Source organism: Dendrobates tinctorius, unplaced genomic scaffold (assembly GCF_039654945.1).
Source record: "Dendrobates tinctorius isolate UK_male_01 unplaced genomic scaffold, ASM3965494v1 ptg000054l, whole genome shotgun sequence".
NCBI classification, from domain to species: Eukaryota; Metazoa; Chordata; class Amphibia; order Anura; family Dendrobatidae; genus Dendrobates; species Dendrobates tinctorius.
In genome coordinates, this window is record NW_027361722.1 from 15911982 (window position 1) to 15934973 (window position 22992).

At 49.0% G+C, this 22992-nt stretch overlaps 1 long non-coding RNA gene across 1 annotated transcript in view; it reads right to left on the minus strand.

The window, feature by feature from the left end:
• Window positions 1–21646, minus strand: part of LOC141091516 (uncharacterized) — a 200423-nt gene extending 178777 nt beyond the window's left edge. Inside the window, exon 1 of the long non-coding RNA XR_012232532.1 lies at window positions 19824–21646. This is a non-coding gene — a long non-coding RNA (uncharacterized lncRNA). The remainder of the gene's footprint in view (window positions 1–19823) is intronic.
• Between the last annotated feature and the right edge of the window lie 1346 nt (window positions 21647–22992).

Here is a 22992-nt window from a genome sequence, read left to right on the forward strand (position 1 = left end):
TATTTATATGCATCTTTTTGATCGCGCGTTATTACACTTTTTGTTTGGCGGTATGATAATAAATCATTATTTTTTGCTTCGTTTTTTATTTTTTAAGGGGTTCGCTAAAGGGGTTAACTAATGGGACAGTTTTATAGGGCGGGCCGTTACGGACGCAGCGATACCTAATATGTGTACTTTTATTGTTTTTTTTTTTTTTTTTTTTATTTCCAAAAAATGGATTTATTTGGGGGAATATTTTTTTTTTTTTTCTAATTTATTTGGCGATTTTTTTTTTTTTTTTAAATTATTTTAACACTTTTTTTTTAACTTTATTAAATAGTCCCAGGTGGGACATCACTGTCCTGTGACAGATCGCTGATCTGTCACATCACAGATCACTGTGACAGATCAGCAATCTGTCACAGGCATTGAAGAAGACTTCCTCTTGCCTGCGCTTTGCAGGCACTGAGGAAGCCAGCTTCCTGCAGGCCCCCGTCACCATCTTGGATTCAGGGGTCTGCAGGAAAGGAGCCCCCGGCAGCAGCGCTGCACATTGCGCTGCCGTGGGGGGGCTCAGGGAAGCACGGAGGGAGCCCCCTCCCTGCCGATGCTTCCCTTTAACTCCCGGTACACCGCGATCGTGTTTGATCGCGGTGTGCAAGTGGTTAACGTGTCGGGGGCGGTCCATGACCGCCCCTGACACATTGTGCCGGGTGTCAGCTGTGATAATCAGCTGACACCCGGCCGCGATCAGCGGCGCTCACCACGTGGGCGCCGCTGATCGCGGTAGACGTACTATCCCGTCCATGGGCATAGGGGCCCGGGTCCCATGGATGGGATAGTACGTCGGATGTCAGAAAGGGGTTAAAGGAGGCTTTACACATAGCGATATCACTAGCAATATCGCTAAAGCGTCAACGATTTTGTGACGCAGCAGTGATATCACTAGCAATATCGCTACATGTGATACTTGCCTCCAACCGGCTCCCCCACTGGTTATCGGTGATCGCGCGAGATCAGCCATGTCCATTTCTCGTTGGCTGCTTCCTCCTGGTGCCGACGAGCGACGCGTGGATGCGGGCGGAGGAAGTCATCATTGCCGCGTCTGACCGGTAACGGCTGCTGCATCGCTGGTGAGATCTGCCTGTGTGGCGGCTCACTAGCGACCATTTAGCGATGCACCAGCGATCCTGACATCGCTAAATGTAAAGGGGCCTTAAGTCTCCAGTAAACATAACTTGGGACATCAAAGGCTTTAGAGAAGTTTTTTTTTACATATAAAAAGAGCACACAGATATACTGGGAGGGGACACACAGAGGAGAGATGGGACAGACAAGAGAGGACACAGATTGAATTCTACCTGAATAATGTAATGTATGTTTAATTCACGTGTATATTTATCGTTTATATTGTTTATTATTATTTAATCTTATCATTTGTTAAGTAAATCAATTTAAGTAAATTCAGTTCTTGTGTGAGCATTTTCTTATTCATTACAATCCATTGGAACCCCTTACAATACACTGACTGGCAGAGCTTCCAGTGTTGAGTGGTACATGGAGAGCTAGGACTCCGAACCGTGCACATTGCTGTCTGTTAGCAGTCTGATCCTGCTAGGAAAAAGGACTGTGTTTTCTTTCTTTGTTCCTTTGTTTTGCCCGGAGGGCTGTTTATTTTTAAGCTTGGTTTATGCTGCTATAATAAACCAAGCATTTTCTTAAAGAGACGGTGTTCCAGATATACAGTTGTGGCCAAAAGTATTGACACCCCTGCAATTCTGTCAGATAATACTCAGTTTCTTCCTGAAAATGATTGCAAACACAAATTCTTTGGTATTATTATCTTCATTTAATTTGTCTTAAATGAAAAGACACAAAAGAGAATGAAGCAAAAAGCAAAACATTGATCATTTCACACACAACTCCAAAAATGGGCCAGACCTTTAGCCAAAATAACTGCGACCAACCGCTTCCGGTAACCATCAATGAGTTTCTTACAAGGCTCTGCTGGAATTTTAGACCATTCTTCTTTGGCAAACTGCTCCAGGTCCCTGATATTTGAAGGGTGCCTTCTCCAAACTGCCATTTTTAGATCTCTCCACAGGTGTTCTATGGGATTCAGGTCTGGACTCATTGCTGGCCACCTTAAAAGTCTCCAGTGCTCTCACTCAAACCATTTTCTACTGCTTTTTGAAGTGTGTTTTGGGTCATTGTCCTGCTGGAAGACCCATGACCTCTGAGGGAGACCCAGCTTTCTCACACTGGGCCCTACATTATGCTGCAAAATTTGTTGGTAGTCATCAGACTTCATAATGCCATGCACACAGTCAAGCAGTCCAGTGCCAGAGGCAGCAAAGCAACCCCAAAACATCAGGGAACCTCTGCCATGTTTGACTGTAGGGACCGTGTTTTTTTCTTTGAATGCCTCTTTTTTTTTTCCTGTAAACTCTATGTTGATGCCTTTGCCCAAAAAGCTCTACTTTTGTCTCATCTGACCAGAGAACATTCTTCCAAAACGTTTTAGGCTTTTTCAGGTAAGTTTTGGCAAACTCCAGCCTGGCTTTTTTATGTCTCGGGGTAAGAAGTGGGGTCTTCCTGGGTCTCCTACCATACAGTCCCTTTTCATTCAGACGCCGACGGAGAATACGGGTTGACACTGTTGTACCCTCGGACTGCAGGGCAGCTTGAACTTGTTTGGATGTTAGTCTAGGTTCTTTATCCAACATCCACACAATCTTGCATTGAAATCTCTTGCCAATTTTTCTTTTCCGTCCACATCTAGGGAAGTTAGCCACAGTGCCATGGGCTTTACACTTCTTGATGACACTGCACACGGTAGACATAGGAACATTCAGGTCTTTGGAGATGGACTTGTAGCCTTGAGATTGCTCATGCTTCCTCACAATTTGGTTTCTCAAGTCCTCAGACAGTTCTTTGGTCTTTCTTTTCTCCATGCTCAATGTGGTACACACAAGGACACAGGACAGATGTTGAGTCAACTTTAATCCATGTCAACTGGCTGCAAGTGTGATTTAGTTATTGCCAACACCTGTAAGGTGCCACATGTAAGTTACAGGTGCTGTTAATTACACAAATTAGAGAAGCATCACATGATTTTTTGAACAGTGCCAATACTTTTGTCCACCCTCTTTTTTATGTTTGGTGCGGAATTATATCCAATTTGGCTTTAGGACAATTCTTTTTGTGTTTTTTCATTTGAGACAAATTAAATGAAGATAATAATACCAAAGAATTTGTGTTTGCAATCATTTTCAGGAAGAAACTGAGTATTATCTGACAGAAATGCAGGGGTGTCAATACTTTTGGCCACAACTGTACCTCTGTGTCCAGCTGAGTGAGGCTCTCTATCAAAGGTGGTGTTAGAAGTGTGGGCAGTTTCCCAGCAAACGCGTGTGACCACCACAAGCCAGCGTAGATGTCAAGATGGAGGACCTACTCAAACATCTGTTACAAGTCCAACAGCTACAACATCAGCAGCAATTACAGCAGCAGCAGCAGCAGATGGTGCAGAAAGAAACCAGTAAGCTGCTTATACAGCAAATGCAGCATCAGCAACACCAACAGCAGATTGACTTACTGTCAGGGGCGGTTTGTGGAAGGTCAGCTGCCCCTCCCCCAAGTTCAGGTGACGACACGTACGTCCAGAAGACAATAAGACGAGCTATGCAAAAAATGACCCCGGAGGATGAAGTGGAGCCTTTTCTGATTGTGTTTGAGCTGATAGTGGAGTGTGAGAAGCTACCGCCAGAGCAGTGGGCAGAGGTGTTGGCCACCTATTTGACTGGTGAGCCCCAGAAGGCCTATTATGATTTGGCATTACAGGATGCACAGGAGTATGCTAAGTTAAAGACTGAAATTTTGGCATGTGCAGGAGTGACTATGTCAGTCAGAGCACAAAGGGATTCACCACTGGGTGTACTGTGGGTACAAACCGCCTCGATCCCAAATTTTCGACCTACATCTGGTGCAAAAATGGCTGCAGCCAGAATCCTCCACCCCAGCCCTGATGGTTTTGCCCTTTGTCATGGACTGGTTCGTGCACTCCCTTCCTAGGCTGGTGCAGACCTGGGTTGCCCAGGGAGATCCCAAAATGCAGACCAACTGATGGGCCTAGTGAAACGGTTCCAAGTAGCCGAGTGGTCCCTAAGGAAGCCAGGGGGTGGTGCATCCTTATACTGGGGTACCCAGCAAGAACCTGAGCCCCAAAAGAGGAGTAGTAAAGCCACCACTGGGAGAAGTCCTAGAACCCAAGGGGTCACTGAGGGGTTGTCACAGGCCACGGGTAAAGACTTGCTTTGCTGGAGGTGTCGTGGTCTTGGACATATAGTCACCCATTGGCCCTTGTCCTCTGAAGAGATGGACTGTAGCCAGAGGGGAAGCGGGCCCAGAAGGGGAGCGGGCCCAGAAGGGGAGCGGGCCCAGAGGGGGTGCGGGCCTCGCCCTTGTGGGATTACAGTCTATAGATTCAAACAAATATATAACAAAACATCTGTGTTTACAAAATGGAGTGTGTGTATTGCATAGAGCAGTGGTCCCCAACCTTTTTTGCACCGGGGACCAGTTTCAAGCAAGACCATTCTTCCATGGCCCGGCAGGGCGGGGATGGAGGTGTGGCAGGGGCGGGGCTTTGGTCATAAGGGGGCGGGGCTATGGACACGGTTGTAGTGTAGCAGTGCATACTTATAATTAAATAACATTTATAATGTGACTCAACTCACCATAGGTTTTGAATAAGTGCTCCATCACCCCCTTCTCCCCATCATTGCCTTCACCCCATCACTCCCTTCTCCCCATCATTGCCTTCACCCCATCACTGCCTTCTCCCCATCATTGCCTTCACCCCATCACTCCCTTCTCCCCATCATTGCCTTCACCCCATCACTGCCTTCTCTCCATCACTGCCTTCACCCCATCACTCCCTTCTCCCCATCATTGCCTTCACCCCATCACTCCCTTCTCCCCATCATTGCCTTCACCCCATCACTCCCCTCTCCCCATCATTGCCTTCACCCCATCACTCCACTCTCCCCATCATTGCCTTCACCCCATCACTGCCGTCTCTCCATCACTCCCCTCATGGCCTTCTCCTCATGTCCCCATCTCCTCCAGGGCCAGGCTACACACACACACACACACACGTACACACACACTCACACACACGTACACACACACCCATACATGTACACACACACACATTATACATACACACACATTATACATACACACACCACCTCTCTCCTCTCACCTGCCCGCCGCCCGCGCTTCCTCGCTCTGACACAGCAGCGGCCGCGCTCCTCTCTGTGTCAGTCAGAGACAGGAAGCGCGGGCGGCGGGCAGGAAGCTGGACGCAGTGGACGGGTCCTTGCAGCTCCGCTCCTGCTATTCCCTCTTGCAGGCAGCGGAGCTGCTTAATCGCTCCCTGCCCGCCGCTAAGAGCTGCTGCGCGCCGCCCCAGCCCCCGCTACGCCACTGACCGCCCCTGGCTCCCCTTGTGTCCGCGGACCGGCAAGGGCACTGCAGCGGCCCGGTGCTGGGCCGCGGACCGGCAGTTGGGGACCCCTGGCATAGAGTGTACATGTTTTTTTTAGCAAAGAATGTGTGTAACATACAGTGTGTGCCTGTGTGTATATAGCACTGAGTGTGTATAACCTACAGCAGCGGTAGCGACCATATGGTACCTGCCAGAGGGGGCACGTGTGGCGCCCCTGAGGCTTTAGTCGCCACAGAGGTACTGCATCTTCTCCTAAGGTGTAACGCCCCACCATCCAGGTAAGGTGGGAACTCCTGACCACGCTCCACACCTGGATTCCACACACAAGATAGCTCAGTGGGGCCACCTAACAGCTTCATGCTGGGGGTTAGCAGAGCACCCCTCGTGGAACCCTGCTTCTTAACACGAGATGTGCTGGGAGGCGGGTGGAGTGTGATGATACAAAAGAGAGGGAAAGTGTAGGATTTGAGGTCAGTCTGACAGAAGGTCGGAGAGTCTGGGGTGAGTCCCAGAGAAGGAAGTCAGATGAGGATCTGAGAGAGAGAGAGCAGGCTGACAGCAGGTCAGCCTGAGAGGAGCTCAAGGCGGAGGAAGGCAGTCAGTCAGGAGAGGCTGAGGACTGGTCTTAGTGGAACGAGCTCCTCACGGAAGGAAGAGAAGGAGAAAGAGACGTAGACTGAAGACTACAGACTCCATAAGAGAGAACAGATCGGAACGAAGGAGAATAGAAGGACGGTGGGAAGCTGGTTGAGAAAGAGAGAGAACCCTTCCAGTCCAGAAAGCGCCAAGGCCGGGGCCCGGTCCCCGAGGTTGATTGGATCTTTATGTCCGGCCACAGACACCGGAGGAGTATTGAGCCGCTAATGCCTTGCTCCCACCATAGACTTGGGACACAACAGCAACTGAATAGTGAGCCGGGACTCTGGAGCTAGAGTTCCCCGAAGCAGGCTACAGCTGTCTGTCATACAAGTAAAGACTAGGAACACCTAGAGAGAGGCATTCCAGGGTAACTAAGTACTGGAGTGCTTCGCACCTAAAGGCGCATTGGAGGAGTCGTTTAGTAAGGTACATGTTGGCGGAGTGTGGAAGGGAGAATCCTATCCTGCCTGGAGGTTGGCTGGAGCCCTGACCTGGAGAACACAGTACGGAGCCAGGCAGTTGTGTGAACTGCAAACAGTGAGTAAAGCTTTGGAACCGCATACTCTGGTGTCCTCCGCACCGCTACACCTGGGTACCAGCATCCATACCATTCTGCGCCTCTCTTCATCCATCGCACCTACACTGCCCTGGGACTACAGCTCCACCTGTGGGGAGCTACACCATCTCTGCTGCACCAGACCATCAGTCCCAGCGGATCTGCATGCAGCGTTGGCCTAACACCATACTTGCCAAATACCACGGGTGGCGTCACGAGCTATTCTAATAAACTCTAACACCATTAACATCACTGCCATTGATATTGGCCGCCCAGGGCCACGGACCGGGTCACCGCTGCTGTGACACCCCCCCCCCGCCTCGGCACAGGCCCGGCACCGGGTAACCCACCCCGCTGCCCTGGGCGAGCCAGCGTGGGGCGCCCCACATGCAGCGCATCAGTGGACCGGGGCTGGCTGGTGATGAACCCCATGATGCCAGCCCTTACTTCAGCTGGATCTGCGACCTCGGACACACATCCAGCTGAAGTGTATTGCTGTGCACAATCTTGCCGAATTCGTGCACAGCAATACACGCTGCTGGTCAATGAGGTCGACGTATACGTCATGCTTGAACGCTGAAATAAGCTGCTAGCTTCAGAAGACGGGGGGCACCGAGGGAGAGGAAGGAAGGTGAGTAGCAGGGTTTATTGTTTTGTTTTTCTATGCATCGAACAGCGGCGACAGCAGGATGGGAGACATAGCCAATGATGGGGTGACATATACCAGGATGGGGTGACATATACAAGGATAGGAAGCATATTCTTTTATATCTGCAGTCTGGTACCCCTGCTCTGTCTGTGGCTACTCTCTGCTGCCCCAGCCTGCTCTCTCTTACCCCCACCTGCTCTCTGCTGCCCCTACTGCTCTCTTACCCTCACCTGCTCTCTGCTGCCCCCTCCTGCTCTCTCTTACCCCTGCCTGCTCTCTGCTGCCCCTCCTGCTCTCTCTTACCCCTGCCTGCTCTCTGTTACGCCCACCTGTTCTCTTACCCCCACTTGCTCTCTGCTGCCCCCGCCTGCTCTCTTACCCCCACCTGCTCTCTGCTGCCCCCTCCTGCTCTCTTACCCCCACCTGCTCTCTGCTGCCCCTACTGCTCTCTTACCCCCTCCTGCTCTCTGCTGCCCCCTTCTGCTCTCTCTTACCCCCGCCTGCTCTCTGCTTCCCCCTCCTCCTTTCTGCTTCCCACTTCTGCTCTCTGCTGCCCCCTCCTGCTCTCTTACCCCCACCTGCTCTCTGCTGCCCCCTCCTGCTCTCTTACCCCCACCTGCTCTCTGCTGCCCCCTCCTGCTCTCTTACCCCCACCTGCTCTCTGCTGCCCCTTCTGCTCTCTTACCCCCTCCTGCTCTCTGCTGCCCCCTTCTGCGCTCTCTTACCCCGCCTGCTCTCTGCTTCCCCCTCCTCCTCTCTGCTTCCCACTTCTGCTCTCTGCTGCCCCCTCCTGCTCTCTGCTTCCCCCTCCTGCTCTCTTACCCTCGCCTGCTCTCTGCCGCCCCTCCTGCTCTTACCCCCGCCTGCTCTCTGCTGCCCCCTAATGCTCTTTTACCCCCGCCTGCTCTCTGCTGCCCCGCCTGCTCTCTGCTTCCCCTTCTGCTCTCTGCTGCCCCCACTTGCTCTCTCTTACCTCCACCTGCTCTCTGCTGCCCCGCCTGCTCTCTTACCCCTGCCTGCTCTCTGCTGCCCCCTCCTGCTCTCTCTTACCCCCACCTGCTCTCTGCTGCCCCTACTGCTCTCTGCTTTCCCATTCTGCTCTCTGCTGCCCCCTCCTGCTCTCTGCTTCCCCCTCCTCTCTTACCCTTGCCTGCTCTCTGCTGCCCCTCCTGCTCTCTCTTACCCCCGCTTGCTCTCTGCTGCCCCTCCTGCTCTCTGCTTCCCCCTCCTGCTCTCTCTTACCCTCGCCTGCTCTCTGCCACCCCTCCTGCTCTCTCTTACCCCGCTTGCTCTCTGCTTCCCCCTCCTGCTCTCTGCTGCCCCTCCTGGTCTCTCTTACCATCGCCTGCTCTCTACTGCCCCATCCTGCTCTCTGCTGCCCCCTCCTGCTCTCTCTTACCCCTGGCTGCTCTCTGCTGCCCCCTCCTGCTCTCTGCTGCCCCCTCCTGCTCTCTTACCCTCGCCTGCTCTCTGCTGCCCTATCCTGCTCTCTGCTTCCCCCTCCTGCTCTCTGCTTCCCCCTCCTGCTCTCTGCTACCCCCTCCTGCTCTCTCTTACCCCTGGCTGCTCTCTGCTGCCCACTCCTGCTCTCTCTTACCCTCGCCTGCTCTCTGCTGCCCCTCCTGCTTTCTCTTACCCCCGGTTGTTCTCTGCTTCCCCCTCCTGCTCTCTGCTGCCCCTCCTGATTTCTCTTACCCTCACCTGCTCTCTGCTGCCCCATCCTGCTCTCTCTTACCCCTGGCTGCTCTCTGCTGCCCCATCCTGCTCTCTTACCCTCGCCTGCTCTCTGCTGCCCCATCCTGCTCTCTGCTTCCCCCTCCTGCTCTCTTACCCCTGGCTGCTCTCTGCTGCCCCCTCCTGCTCTCTCTTACCCCTGGCTACTCTCTGCTGCCCCCTCCTGCTCTCTCTTACCCCCGCCTGCTCTCTGCTTCCCCCTCCTGCTCTCTTACCCCTGCCTGCTCTCCGCTTCCCCCTCCTGCTCTCTTACCCCCGCCTGCTCTCTGCTTCCCCCTCCTGCTCTCTTACCCCTGCCTGCTCTCTGCTGCCCCCACCTGCTCTCTCTTACCCCCTTCTGCTCTCTGCTTCCCCTGCCTGATCTCTGTATGAGTTGTTTTTCTAAACTAAATCCTCAGTATTCAGATTAAATTACCATGTTGGCACTTTGCGATAAATACGTGGGTTTTGGGTTGCAGTTTGGGTACTCGGTCTCTAAACGGTTCACCATCACTGTCCTACATCGTGTGCTTATAACACGCAGCGTGTAACACTCAGCGGGTATAGAGCTTGCAGTATGTGTCAGGGGATGTCCACACTTTGAGTAAAATTTCTGCAGCTCATGGCAGCAAAAACGCAGCTGCAAAAACTCGCATATTATATACAATGGTTTACATTGGTCTAGTGATTCCTGTTATCCGAATTGATTTTTTTATCATCATCAATCATCATCTGCAGCAGCGCCATTTTGTGGTGTTTTATATAGGTGTAGATTACTTTTGCATTATACTATATTATTTAATTGTCCTATAAGATCCAGTGATCCTGGCTGGCACAATTACACACATGATATATGAAATAGTGATTAAAAAAAATGCAATAAAAATAATAGTTCTGCTCTTGAAATTCGAATGTAGCCTTGATCTTGCTACTGCACAGTACAGCGCCATCTTGTGGTTGTGTGGTGTGTATTTCAGATGTAGCTTGGCTGGTCGCTACTTTTGCTGTAATTGCGCAAAAACTATGATTCACTAGTATTTGCAAATTTTGGAGAAATTATAAATGAATGTAATTACTTTCAAACCGATTTACTCATCCACAATTATAACGCAACATAACCTGTAATACCATCCTCTTACATACTTGCTGACGGTTTCCATCATCGATTGTTGGAGATTTTTGTAGCAGGAAAGATTGAGTTAAGTTTTTAAACACAATTATATGGGTATGACAGTATGAGAGAGAGAAATGTGACAATGAAACGATCCAGATTTATGTGCCTCTATATACAGCGGGTACGGAAAGTATTCAGACCCCTTTACATTTTTCACTCTTTGTTTCATTGCAGCCATTTGGTAAATTCAAAAAAGTTCCTTTTTTTTCTCATTAATGTACACCCTGCACCCCATCTTGACTGAGAAAAACAGAAAGGTAGAAATTTTTTGCAAATTTATTAAAAAAGAAAAACTGAAATATCACATGGTCATAAGTATTCAGACCCTTTGCTCAGATGCTCATATTTAAGTCACATGCTGTCCATTTCCTTGTGATCCTCTTTGAGATAGTTCTACTCCTTCATTGGAGTCCAGCTGTGTGTAATTACACTGATAGGACTTGCTGCAGAGTCCGTGCTGCAGAGTCCGTGCTGACAAGAACTCAGATGAGCGGAGAAGTGCAGCTCCGCCTCCACCCACCTTAAAGCCACATGGTCTGCCTAAGGAACAATATGGAACTGTGAGTGTAATCTCTTTGTTTTCTCCACTTTTATTTTATACCTGTACTGTACATATTTTATGTCTCAATTTTATAGCAACTTTTATCTGTAATCACTGTCCTCTTTCGGAAAATAAATGAAATTATTTAGATCTGTCTCCATGCTCTAAGAATCGAACTATACGCCTTTGTTAGATAATCGCTACTAATTCAAGGGGTTTGCCACGGACCCTCTTAATTTAACACTGTGAATTAAGTAACCGTGACTGGTGACAGCGCGTTGTGCACGGCTATTGCGGCTTGCTGGCAGTCTAGAAGGGTCTTATATTGCTGAGTAAGGGGGCTTCAGCCACAGCATTGATAATTCCCTTACTGCAGAAGCCTAATTGCCGGTTCACAACAGGCAGCCCGTCCGGCGACTAATTATCCTAGGTGCAGTTCCCTGACTGACCTGAGGGTAAGGGGGGCGCCGGAGAGCTGCGAGTTCCAAAGTGGAACTGAGAAAGTGGGATATACATAAATCCCCGCAGTACTTGGAAGATTGATAGCAGTGGTGGGGCATCCAAATTAAACTCCCCCTGCGGCAAATTGTAGAGCGAGATTAGCTTGCTGGATATTTTTGTCACATGGTGCCGGTGGTGGGATAACTAAGATAAGCCCCAACGGTGCCTGTGATAGCCGTGTGCCGGCATTGTGTCAAGTCCCTCCGTCCGCTGATACACCGGTGTCAGTGGTGGGATTGTGACATAGTGGTGACACAGGGTCCGCTGTCGGTCACGTATTGGTGGCAGCGGGACCCCCGTTAGTGTCGCCCGTAAGTAGACGAACGGCGGTGGGCTGTTCATCACATATTGGACCCATTTCCGTCACAGCTCCTTCAGTCCCTTTCCCCTGCTGTCACCCCTCACCTAACTAAAATATTTAACCTCTCTCTCTCTTCTGGTATTTTTCCCTTCTCATTTAAGCATGCCATCATACATCCACTACTTAAAAAACCATCCCTCGACCAAAACTGTGCCGCTAACTATAGACCTGTCTCTAATCTTCCCTTCATCTCTAAACTCCTGGAACGCCTGGTCCACTCCCGTCTTATCCGCTATCTCTCAGAAAACTCTCTTCTCGACCCTCTCCAATCCGGTTTCCGCTCTTTACACTCAACTGAAACTGCCCTCACTAAAGTCTCTAATGATCTGCTAACAGCTAAATCTAATGGTCATTACTCCATGCTAATTCTCTTGGATCTCTCTGCAGCATTCGACACTGTGGATCATCAGCTCCTCCTCACTATGCTCCGTTCCATTGGCCTCAAGGACACCGTTCTCTCCTGGTTCTCCTCCTATCTCTCCGACCGCTCCTTTACTGTATCTTTTGCCGGTTCCTCCTCCTCTCATTTTCCCCTTACTGTTGGGGTCCCCCAAGGATCGGTTCTAGGTCCCCTCCTCTTCTCCTTGTACACTGCCCCTATTGGTCAAACAATCAGTAGATTTGGTTTCCAGTACCATCTCTATGCTGATGACACCCAATTATACGCTTCTTCTCCTGACATCACGCCAGCCTTTCTAGAAAACACCGGCGATTGTCTAAACGCTGTGTCTAATATCATGTCCTCACTATATCTGAAACTGAACCTGTCAAAGACTGAACTCCTGGTGTTTCCTCCCTCTATTAATGTACCTATACCCGACATTGCCATTTCTGTGTGTGGTTCCACTATTACTCCCCAGCAACATGCCCGCTGTCTTGGGGTCATACTTGATTCCGAGCTTTCCTTTGCCCCCCACATTCGATCACTGGCTCGCTCTTGTCATCTGCACCTCAAAAACATTTCTAGAATTCGACCTTTTCTTACCTTTGACTCTGCAAAAACTCTTACTGTTTCTCTTATTCATTCTCGTCTCGACTATTGTAACTCTCTTCTAATCGGTCTCCCTCTTACCAAACTCTCCCCCCTCCAATCTGTCTTGAATGCTGCAGCCAGGATCATATTCCTCACCAATCGTTACACTGATGCCTCTACCTTGTGCCAGTCATTACACTGGCTACCCATCCACTCCAGAATTCAGTATAAACTTATTACCCTCACTCACAAAGCCCTCCATGGCTCAGCACCACCCTACATCTCCTCCCTTGTTTCAGTATACCACCCTACCCGCGCCCTCCATTCTGCTGATGACCTGAGATTAGCATCCTCAATAGTCAGAACCTCCCACTCCCGTCTCCAAGACTTTACACGTGCCGCACCAATTCTTTGGAATGCACTTCCCAGGTCAATACGATTAGTCCCCAATCCCCACAATTTTAAGCGTGTCCTGAAAACGCATTTATTCAGACTGGCCTACCACCCCAACACATTAACCTAATCTATCCCTGTGTGGCAGAGCCAAAATTTTACCATAACCAGGTTCCCCGCATCATGTTCCCACATGCTTTATGCCTCTATTAGCCCTCTGTGTCTGTACTGTTACACACTTAACATTATGACTGGTCCATACAATTCAGGGTAACTGTTACCACCTACCTTTCGTGTCTCCCTCTTTCCTCATATACTGTAAGCTTGCGAGCAGGGCCCTCTTTCCTCTTGGTATGTGCTATAATCTACTGTATGTGATTATTGTTATGCTGTAATGTCTATTGTCTGTACAAATCCCCTCTGAAATGTAAAGTGCTGCGGAATATGTCGGCGCTATAAAAGTAAAATTTATTATTATTATTATTATATTATTATTTGTAAAGGCGCACACCTGTCTATATAAGAGCTCACAGCTCACAGTGCATGTCAGACCAAATGAGAATCATGAGGTCAAAGGAACTGGCCAAGGAGCTCAGAGACAGAACTGTGGCAAGGCACAGATCTGGCCAAGGTTACAAAAGAATCTTTGCAGTACTCAAGGTTCCTAAGAGCACAGTGGCCTCCATAATCCTTAAATGGAAGAAGTTTGGGACCAGCAGAAGTCTTCCTAGACCTCTCCGTCCAGCCAAACTGAGCAATCGTGGGAGAAGAGCCTTGGTAAGACAGGTAAAGAAGAACCCCAAGATCACTGTGGCTGAGCGCCACAGATGCAGTAGGGAGATGGGAGAAAGTTCCACAAAGTCAACTATCACTGCAGCCCTCCACCAGTTGGGCCTTTATGGCCTTCCTTCCTGGCCTGATCTCACCATGATATCAGTTCCTTCTGCCTATTTTGCCCCAGACTTGAAATCATCAGTCACCAGGTTTGGTTTCCTCTGGTAATGCATCCGGCCCGTCTGTACCGATTTCGTTGAAGCGCCAACTTCCTTCATCTCAGCTGTCCAACCGACTCCTGCCCTAAAAGCATCTGCCCAGGTGATAAGTCTCCACATCTTTCCTTTCCTGTTGTGGCCCACTGCTATGACACACAGCGGCCGTAGGTAACGTGGGCTGCAGCACTTTAACGTTACGTGGCTGCCAAGCTCTCCGGGCATATAGCCCATGTGGACACTAGGGCGCCCTGGCCCCGTCTGACTTAACTTCCTACAAGCTTCCCTCTTACTACCCGGCCAGCCACTCCTACAATTAACCCTCTATGAAACATCCTATCAGCTATACCTATAAGGCCCACTAGTATGCCCCATCTAATGGCCCGCAACAAAACTACACTTACCTGTATCTATAGAAACTATATACTAAAGTGCCCTCCTCTAATGTCACCCAAAAAAGATGCACTGACTTACCCTAACTGTACATGAACATTGGTCATACATATCATACAATATTATATTAAAGGAACATAATGCAATATAAAGAGTCCTCTACAGAATGGTAACACAGATGCTTGTGGCAATACCATAAAAGATGAGCGATAATACATATTTCTATGTAGAAGTACCGCAGACATTTATCATAAACATTATCAATTAGCAATCAATATACCTTATTTGGACGTGTCCGTGTGTCTGTGCACAATGAGTCATCCACAGCTCAACCGTTAGGTATCCATAGCTACTACCACTAGCAGCTAACTGCAGTGGGCGTAACCATGGATACCTAAGTACTGTACGGCCCTGATAATAAGGAGAGGAGCTCTCCCTAGTGGCGAGTTAAGGCATAAGCCTTTTTGAACGTTTGCTTATGAGGCAACACTGTGAGCAACATTGCAAAGATGGATCAAATTAATCACATTGCTGCACGCAAAGAAGCGAAGCGCAGACGGATGCGTAACCTGCGTCTTAATGAAACAGAAGACGAACAAAATTGTCGAAGAACTGCTGACGGAGCCCAACAGAGGGCGGCCAGAGCGAGAAAAACATCTAATGCTGCACGACAATGAGCAACACGCAATGCACAAAGCGATACACAAATTTCACAAAGACGGGAACAAGATGGAAGACGTTTCCAAAATGCAAGAGCCACTCGACGACGGCATGTTACATTTGCCGCTAGAGGACTTCTATGCTGGCGGACCGACATTTCGATGTCAGTTCTGCCAATCTAAAAATTTCAAAGACGAAATGGCGCAGGACAAAACTTTCCCTTCCTGCTGCAAGAGAGGACGCATCCAATTACGCTCCATTCGTATGGATGATCAATTAGTCATGTTTATGAAAGGAGAGCATCAGCACTCCAATAACTTGATGGCTGATATAAGGCAATACAATAGCTCGCTTGCTTTGGCATCAATGGGAGCACAAGTAGCGCCTCCTCCTGGGCATGGTCCATACTGTTTTCGAATTTACGGACAAATTTACCACAGAACTCCCCATTGCATACTGCTCTGGGTAGTACTCCCAAGTATGCCCAGATTTATATCTTGGACAGTGAAGAAGCATTAAGTACAAGAAGTCAAGCAAATAAAAAGTGCCTCCCTGTTGTGAGTTCATTTTCCCCTTCACCATTGAGGTCTGATGAACTCCCTCTTCTGGTGAAGGAAGGTAGTGAGGCTGGTTACAAAGCACCTGAGCAGAATGATGATGACTGGGTGACTGGAATTGCTGACTGGATATAAGGCAGCCGACACCCTTCTGCCTTGCTGGTGATCTCTCTGAGAGATTCTAGGAGACCAGTCTGATTCCTGCTCCTCAAAAGCTAAGTTTTCTGCTCTACTTTTTGCATTTGTGTTTTTGGTTTTGTTTTGCCTTGTTTTTCTGGATTTCTGCCTTTCCCTGCTGGGTGAGCTGAATTCCTTTTTGCTCTGTCTTCAGATAATACCTGAGTACTGATATAGTCTTTTTGAAGCCTAGCGTCTTCAGGGCTTTTTTCCCTATCAGTCTGTTGGCTCTTGTTTTTGAGAGGGTTTTGGCGGATTGCAGACAGCAGCTTTTTTATCCTGTCCTATGTAGTTAGCTTGGGCCCCATCATTTGCTCAGCCTATTTTTCTATCTGTGTGAGTGTTTTTTCATCTTGCTTCACCGTCATTATATGTTGGGGGCTGCCTATTGCTTTGGGGTCTGCTCTGGGGCAGTTTAGATTTCCCTTTCTGTCTTTAGGCTATGTAGTTCTCCGGCTGTGATCGAGGGGTCTAGGGCACCATAGGAACCCCCCACGGCTACTGCTAGTTGTTGTTGTTAGGTTCAGGGGTCTACAATCCGATAGCTGCCAACCTCTCTGGTTTTCTGGACTTAGCTAGTATTTCTGTTTTTGCCTCCTACGGTGACTCATTCATAACACCTCCCAGTACTGCTGTCTTCTCTTGGAGAGAAAATTAAAGCAATTAACCCACTCACAAGAGCCTTCACAATGATGAGGGAATTTGAAATAGAGGAAGTGAGGATTGCTGAATTAGAAAATCGCCATCCACTCGAAATAACAATGTCAATTATAAATGACTATAATGATGACCAGAGGTGCTACAATGCACCAAGGTGCAAAGAAGTACCTATAATTTATCAAAATGCAATGGGTGAACCCCCATTTAATAGGGACAACAGAGTTCACCTCAAAAGTGAAAACCAAACTGTTCAAATCAGCTTTCTTCACAGAAAGTGTGAGGCAATGACATATCCACTTCTATTCCCATATGGGGACAGTGCATGGACAATAAATTTGACAACTCCAATTGCCCTAAGTGTGCAACATCACAGAATTGGTGACATTCATATACCATCCATACCAGTGGATCAAGATCGACCTGAAAAAATCACCCTGTTGCAGTACTATGCATACAGGCTTGCCATTCGTGACGAGATCAATCCCCTTTTAAATGCTGGGTAGTTGACGCAACAATTTATCGTTGACAGTTACGTCAAAATTGAATCCGACATGATCGCGTTGAGGGATAGCGCTATCGGATAGCTTTACCCATTCATTTCCTTTAAGCATAGGGCTATGGGATAGCTCTACCCGTTCACTACACAAGGTAGGAGTGGCAGGAGAGGTACCCAGGTATTTATGTTTGCTGTTAGTCTGCACATACGCCAGTCTGGTAGATGGGTACACCCCATTGCGAGGTCTGTCTGCTGCGTGGTTACACCCCATTGCGTGGTTCTTAATCACAGTGTGTGCCCGAAGGGCGCGCAATCACTCGTATTTACATATTAACAAGCAAAGGGGCAATCCGAGGAAGTGAAGCAAGAAAGACATTGTAACTCACCCCCTTTTCATAAGCTTTCCTGAAGAGATGGGTTTTCAGGTTCCGTTTGAAGGATCCGAGGGTGGTGGATAATCGGATGTGTTGGGGCATGGCATTCCAGAGGATAGGGGATATTCGGGAGCAATCTTGGAGGAGGTTGTGTGAGGAACGAATAAGTGTGGAGGAGAGAAGGAGGTCTTGGGAGGATCGGAGATTACGTGAGGGAAGGTATCGGGAGATTAGTTCAGAGACATATGGAGGAGACAGGTTGTGGATGGCTTTGTAGGTCAGTGTTAGTCGTTTGAACTGGATTCATTGGGGAATTGGGAGCCAGTGGAGGCATTTGCAGAGGGGAGAGACAGGGGAGCAGCGAGGAGAGAGGTGGATTAGTCGGGCAGCAACGTTGAGGACACACTGGAGTGGTGCAAGAGAGTTAGCAGGGAGGCCACAGAGGAGAGTGTTGCAGTAGTCAAGGCGGGAGATGATGAGGGCCAGGGGTGAACCTAGCCTCTCAGCTGCCTGAGGCGAACAGCAAAATGACGCCCCCCCCGCACACAAAGTAAATTTTTATATCTATATTGTAAAACTGAGTACAATAGTGGACATTTTGATTTAGATAAATAGTAAAAAAGGGTGTCCAAACACAAGGATGTCAGCGCCATCACACGCACATACACGAACAACACAGAAGTATCCAGAACAAGGATCATTAATGGCAATAATAGGCCTGGCACAGGGCCGGACTGGGACAAAAAAGCAGCCCTGCCGCACAAATCCCACCATCCCACAAACTATAACACTCATCAGCCCCAATCAGTGAATTTTTGCTATACTTTGTCGTCCCGTCATGACTCTCTTGGTTATTTGAAGAGCCACATGTGAATGGCACCACAGTGTGTATGATTGACCACAGCTCCATTTACATGGTGCTCTTCAAAGCTACGTTTCCCAGGATCATGGGGGTCCCAGCGGTCAGATCCACAACAAACAGAAAGTCATCCCCTATCCCCACATAATGCTCCATACAGTATTATGGGCCCCATATAATGCTCTATACAGTATATTGGGCCCCATATATTACTTCATACAGCATAATGGGCGCCATATCATTCTTCTCACCATACCCTGCTGCTCTGGTCTCGTCAGTGTATTCTGATCCTCCGCACTGCTTAGCACAGGGACATCATTAACTTTATGTATATAATTGTCCACTTGGACTGATAGTAATAGTGATTTGTTTGTACCCTGTTGTCTGGGGCTGGCCCACTTTATGGGGGTGCTCAGCGCATATGATTATACACCAGTAAAAAGTATGAAAGGCTCAATGTGACCAGTGCCACCTAGTTTCCTACCCCTCTTATTCTACCGGTACTGTGGGCACACTGACTGGTACTGAGGAAAAGAAAGAAAGAACAGAGAGAGAGAAAATAGAAAACAGAGAGAGAAAGAAAGAAGAGAGAGAAAGAAAGAGGGGAAAGAAAGAACAGAGAGAGAAAGAAAGAAGAAAGAAAGAAAGAACAGAGAGAAAAGAAAGAACAGAGAGAAAAAAAGAGGGAACAGAAAAAAAGAACAGCGAGAGAAAAAAGAAAGAAGGGAAAGAAAGAACAGAGAGGGAGAGAGAAAAAAAGAGGGGAAAGAAAGAAAGAACAGAGAGATAAAGAAAAAGAAAGAGGGGAAAGAAAGGGGAAAGAACAGAGAGAGAAAGAAAGAGAAAAAAAAAGGAGGGGAAAGAAACAACAGAGAGAAAGAAACAAAGGGGAAAAAAGAACAGAGAGAAAAAGAGGGGACAGATAAAAAGAACAGAGAGAGAAAAAAACAAAGAGGGGAAAGAAATAACAGAGAGAGAAAGAATAGAGAGAAAGAAAGAGAAATAAGGAAAGAACACAGAGAGAGAAAGAACAGAGAGAGAAAGAATAGAAGGAAAGAACAGAGAGAAAGGAAGAACAGAGAGAGAGAGAACAGAGAGAGAAAGATAGAAAGAATACAGAGAGAAAGAAGGAGGGGAAAGAAAGAAAGAAACAACAGAGCGAAAGAAAGAACAGAGAAATAGGGGAAAGAAAGAACAGAGAAAAAGAGGGGAAAGAAAGAACAGAGAAAGAAAAAAAGAAAGAGGAGAAAGAAAGAACAGAGAGGGAGAGAGAAAGAGAGGGGAATAAAAAACAGAGAAAGAAAGAGGGGAAAGAAAGAGAACAGAGAGAAAAAGAAGAGAGAGAAAGAGGAAAGAAAGAACAGAGCAAGAGAAAGAAAGAATGAGGGGAAAGAAAACAGAGAGAGAGAGAGAGAAAGAAAAGAGAGAGAGAAAGAAAAAGCAGAGAGAAAAAGAAAGAAAGATTAGCAAGAGAAACAAAGAGGGTAAAGAAAGAGAGAACAGAGAGAGATAAAGGAAGAGGGGAAAGAAAGAACAGAGAGAAAGAAAGAAGAGAGAGAGTAAGAGAGGAAAGCAAGAACAGAGAGAGAGAAAGAAAAAAAGAAAAATTTGAGAAAGATTCTATAAAGATACTATAGCAGCCCGGCTCCCATTGTAGTGCCCACCTGAGCCTCCCGATGCAGGACATATCATCCGCTCACATTGCCGGCATCCCCGAGTCCAAAGCAATCCCGCTGTCCGCACTGTCGGAGGACACGGTGATGGATCTGAAGCATTCCCTGAAGTGCCTCCATGGTTCCGTCACAATATCCTCCCGAAATTCCCTCATTTCTGGTCAGCTTCAAGCATGTCACTTCCGGTGGAACGTCACGTGCGAATTTTAAAGTGCTCCTCGGGGTTCCACGGTGTATTGCTGTGTCCGCGGAAAAAGTAAGCTCCAGGCCGGGGCAGACTCTCTCTCAAAATTGGGACTGTCCCGCTGGGAGGTTTGGATGCTCCCCACCATACACCTTGCATACGTATGGCTCCGCACACCTCATACACACACGGTTCCACTTTTTATGCCTCTCACACACACGGCTCCACTCAGTACACACGGCTCCACCTAAACCTCGTACACATGCGGCTCTGGTCCGTACACCTTTTACACACGTGGCCACACTCTGTACACCTTGTACACATGTGGCTTTGCTCCATACACCTCGTACACACGCGGTTCCACTCTATACATACGTGGCTCCACTCCGTACACACATTGCTCTGCTCCGCTCCATACAAACACAGCTCTGCTCCACACACACACAGCTCAGCTCCGTACACTTTGTACACCCAGGGCTCCGTTTTGTACGCCTCATACACACACAGCTCCACTCCTTACAACCCGTACACACGGCTCCACTCAGTACACACATGGCTCCACTCCGTAAACCTCATACACATGAGGCTCTGCTCTGTACACCTTTTACACACGGCTCCACTCCGTAAACGTTGTGCACATGCGGCTTTGCTCCATACACCTCGCACACACGCGGCTCCGCTCCATACACACGCGGCTCCACTCCGTACATCCCGTACACACGCTGCTCCGCTCTGTACAGACGCGGCTCCACTCTGTACACCTCGCACACACACAGCTTCACTCAGTACACACGGCTCCACTTCGTACACCTCGCACACACGTGGCTCCGCTCCATACACACGCGGCTCCGTTTTGTACGCCCCATACACACACAGCTCCACTCCGTACAACCCGTACACGCGTGACTCCACTCTGTACACCTCGCAGATGCACGGCTCCCCTCCGTACACCTCGCGCACACACATGGCTCTGCTCCGTACACCTCGCACACGTGCGGCTCTGCTCCATACACCTCACACACACATGGCTCTGCTCCGTACACCTCGCACACACGTCTCTGCTCCGTACACCTCGCACACGTGCGGCTCTGCTCCATACACCTCACACACACATGGCTCTGCTCTGTACACCTCGCACACACGTCTCTGCTCCGTACACCTCGCACACACGTCTCTGCTCCGTACACCTCGTACACACACGGCTCCGCTCCGTACACCTCGTACACACACGGCTCCGCTCCGTACACCTCGCACACACACGGCTCCGCTCCGTACACCTCGCACACACGTCTCTGCTCCGTACACCTCGCACACACGTCTCTGCTCCGTACACCTCGTACACACACAGCTCAGCTCCGTAAACCTCGTACACACACGGCCCTGCTCCGTACACCTCGCACACACACGGCTCCGCTCTGTACACCTTGCACTTGTGCAGCTCTGCTACATCCACCCTGTAAACCCCTCCTGAGTTCTGACCCCACACAGAAACTTGCCTCATTCAGCACGATGACAAACCAGCACAACAGAGTCTTGCTAGACACGATGCAACACTGAGGCCCCTGATCATGTGACCTCGACTCCTCCCCTCCTGTGACCTCATCACAGGTTCTTGGCCGAGAATAGAACGTAGCGGCAGAGGAGAGCAAGGACGGAGATGATTGATAGACTGAGGGCCGATGCGCACAGGACCTGTGATGAGGTCACAGGAGAGGAGGAGTCAGGGGTCACATGATCGGGGCCCTGACTCCTTTCCTCCTGTGATCTCATCACTTACAAGCTATTGCACGCTACCAGCGTGCAGGCTAAATTGTAGGTGCTGCTGGTAGCAGAGCGCATAATGCTGCCCCCTGCTGCCTGCCGCTTGAGCAGCTCACACAAATGGCCTCATTATAGGTGCGGCCCTGATGAGGGTATGTAGAAGAGTTTTAGTAGATTGAGGACTGAGGAAGGGACGGATTCTGGAAATATTTTTGAGTTGCAGGCGACAGGAGGTGGCAAGAGATTGGACGTGCGGTTTCAAGGACAGGGCAGAGTCGAGAGTTACTCCGAGGCAGCAGATTACAGGTGCGGGAGAGAGCGTGATGCCGTTTACCATAATAGATAGATCGGGTAGGGAAGATACGTGAGATGGAGGAAAGATAATGAGTTCAGCTTTGTCTACGTTGAGTTTTAGGAAGCGAGAGGTGAAAAAGGAGGATATGGCTGATAGACACTCCGGGATTCTGGACGGCAGAGAGGTGACCTCTGGGCCAGAGAGGTAGATCTGAGTGTCATCTGCATACAGGTGGTACTGGAAGCCATGGGACTTTATGAGTTGTCCTAGGCCAAGAGTATAGATGGAAAATGTAGGGGCCCCAGGACAGAGCCTTGGGGGACTCCAACAGAGAGGGGGCGAGATGAGGAGGTAGTGTGGGAGTGGGAGACGCTGAATGTGCGGTCAGAAAGGTATGAGGAGATCCAGGACAAGGTAAGGGCTTTGATGCCAAGGGAAGAAAGAATCTGTAGCAGTAGGCAGTGGTCAACTGTGTCAAAGGCAGAGGACAGGTCAAGAAGGAGGAGGATGGAGAACTGTCCGTTAGCTTTGGCTGTGAGTCATTAGTAATTTTGGTCAGGGCAGTTTCAGTGGAGTGGTGGGGGCGGAAGCCAGATTGCAGGATGTCAAGGAGGGAGTTAGATGAGAGGTGGGAGGAAAGTTGAGCATGGACATGCTATTCAAGGAGTTTGGAAGCAAACGGGAGCAGTGATATGGGGCGATAGCTGGGCATAGCAGTTGGGTCAAGGTTTGTTTTTTTGAGGATGGGTGTTATGGTGGCATGTTTGAAGGCAGAGGGGAAGGTACCAGAAGTTAGGGATAGGTTGAAGGTCATAAAGGGGAAAAAAAGAGTTTTTACAGTATCCTATGTGACAGGATTGTATTATTGTTGCACCCATAGAATACAATGGGTGAGTTTCGTGCGGTCTCACATGCTGAGA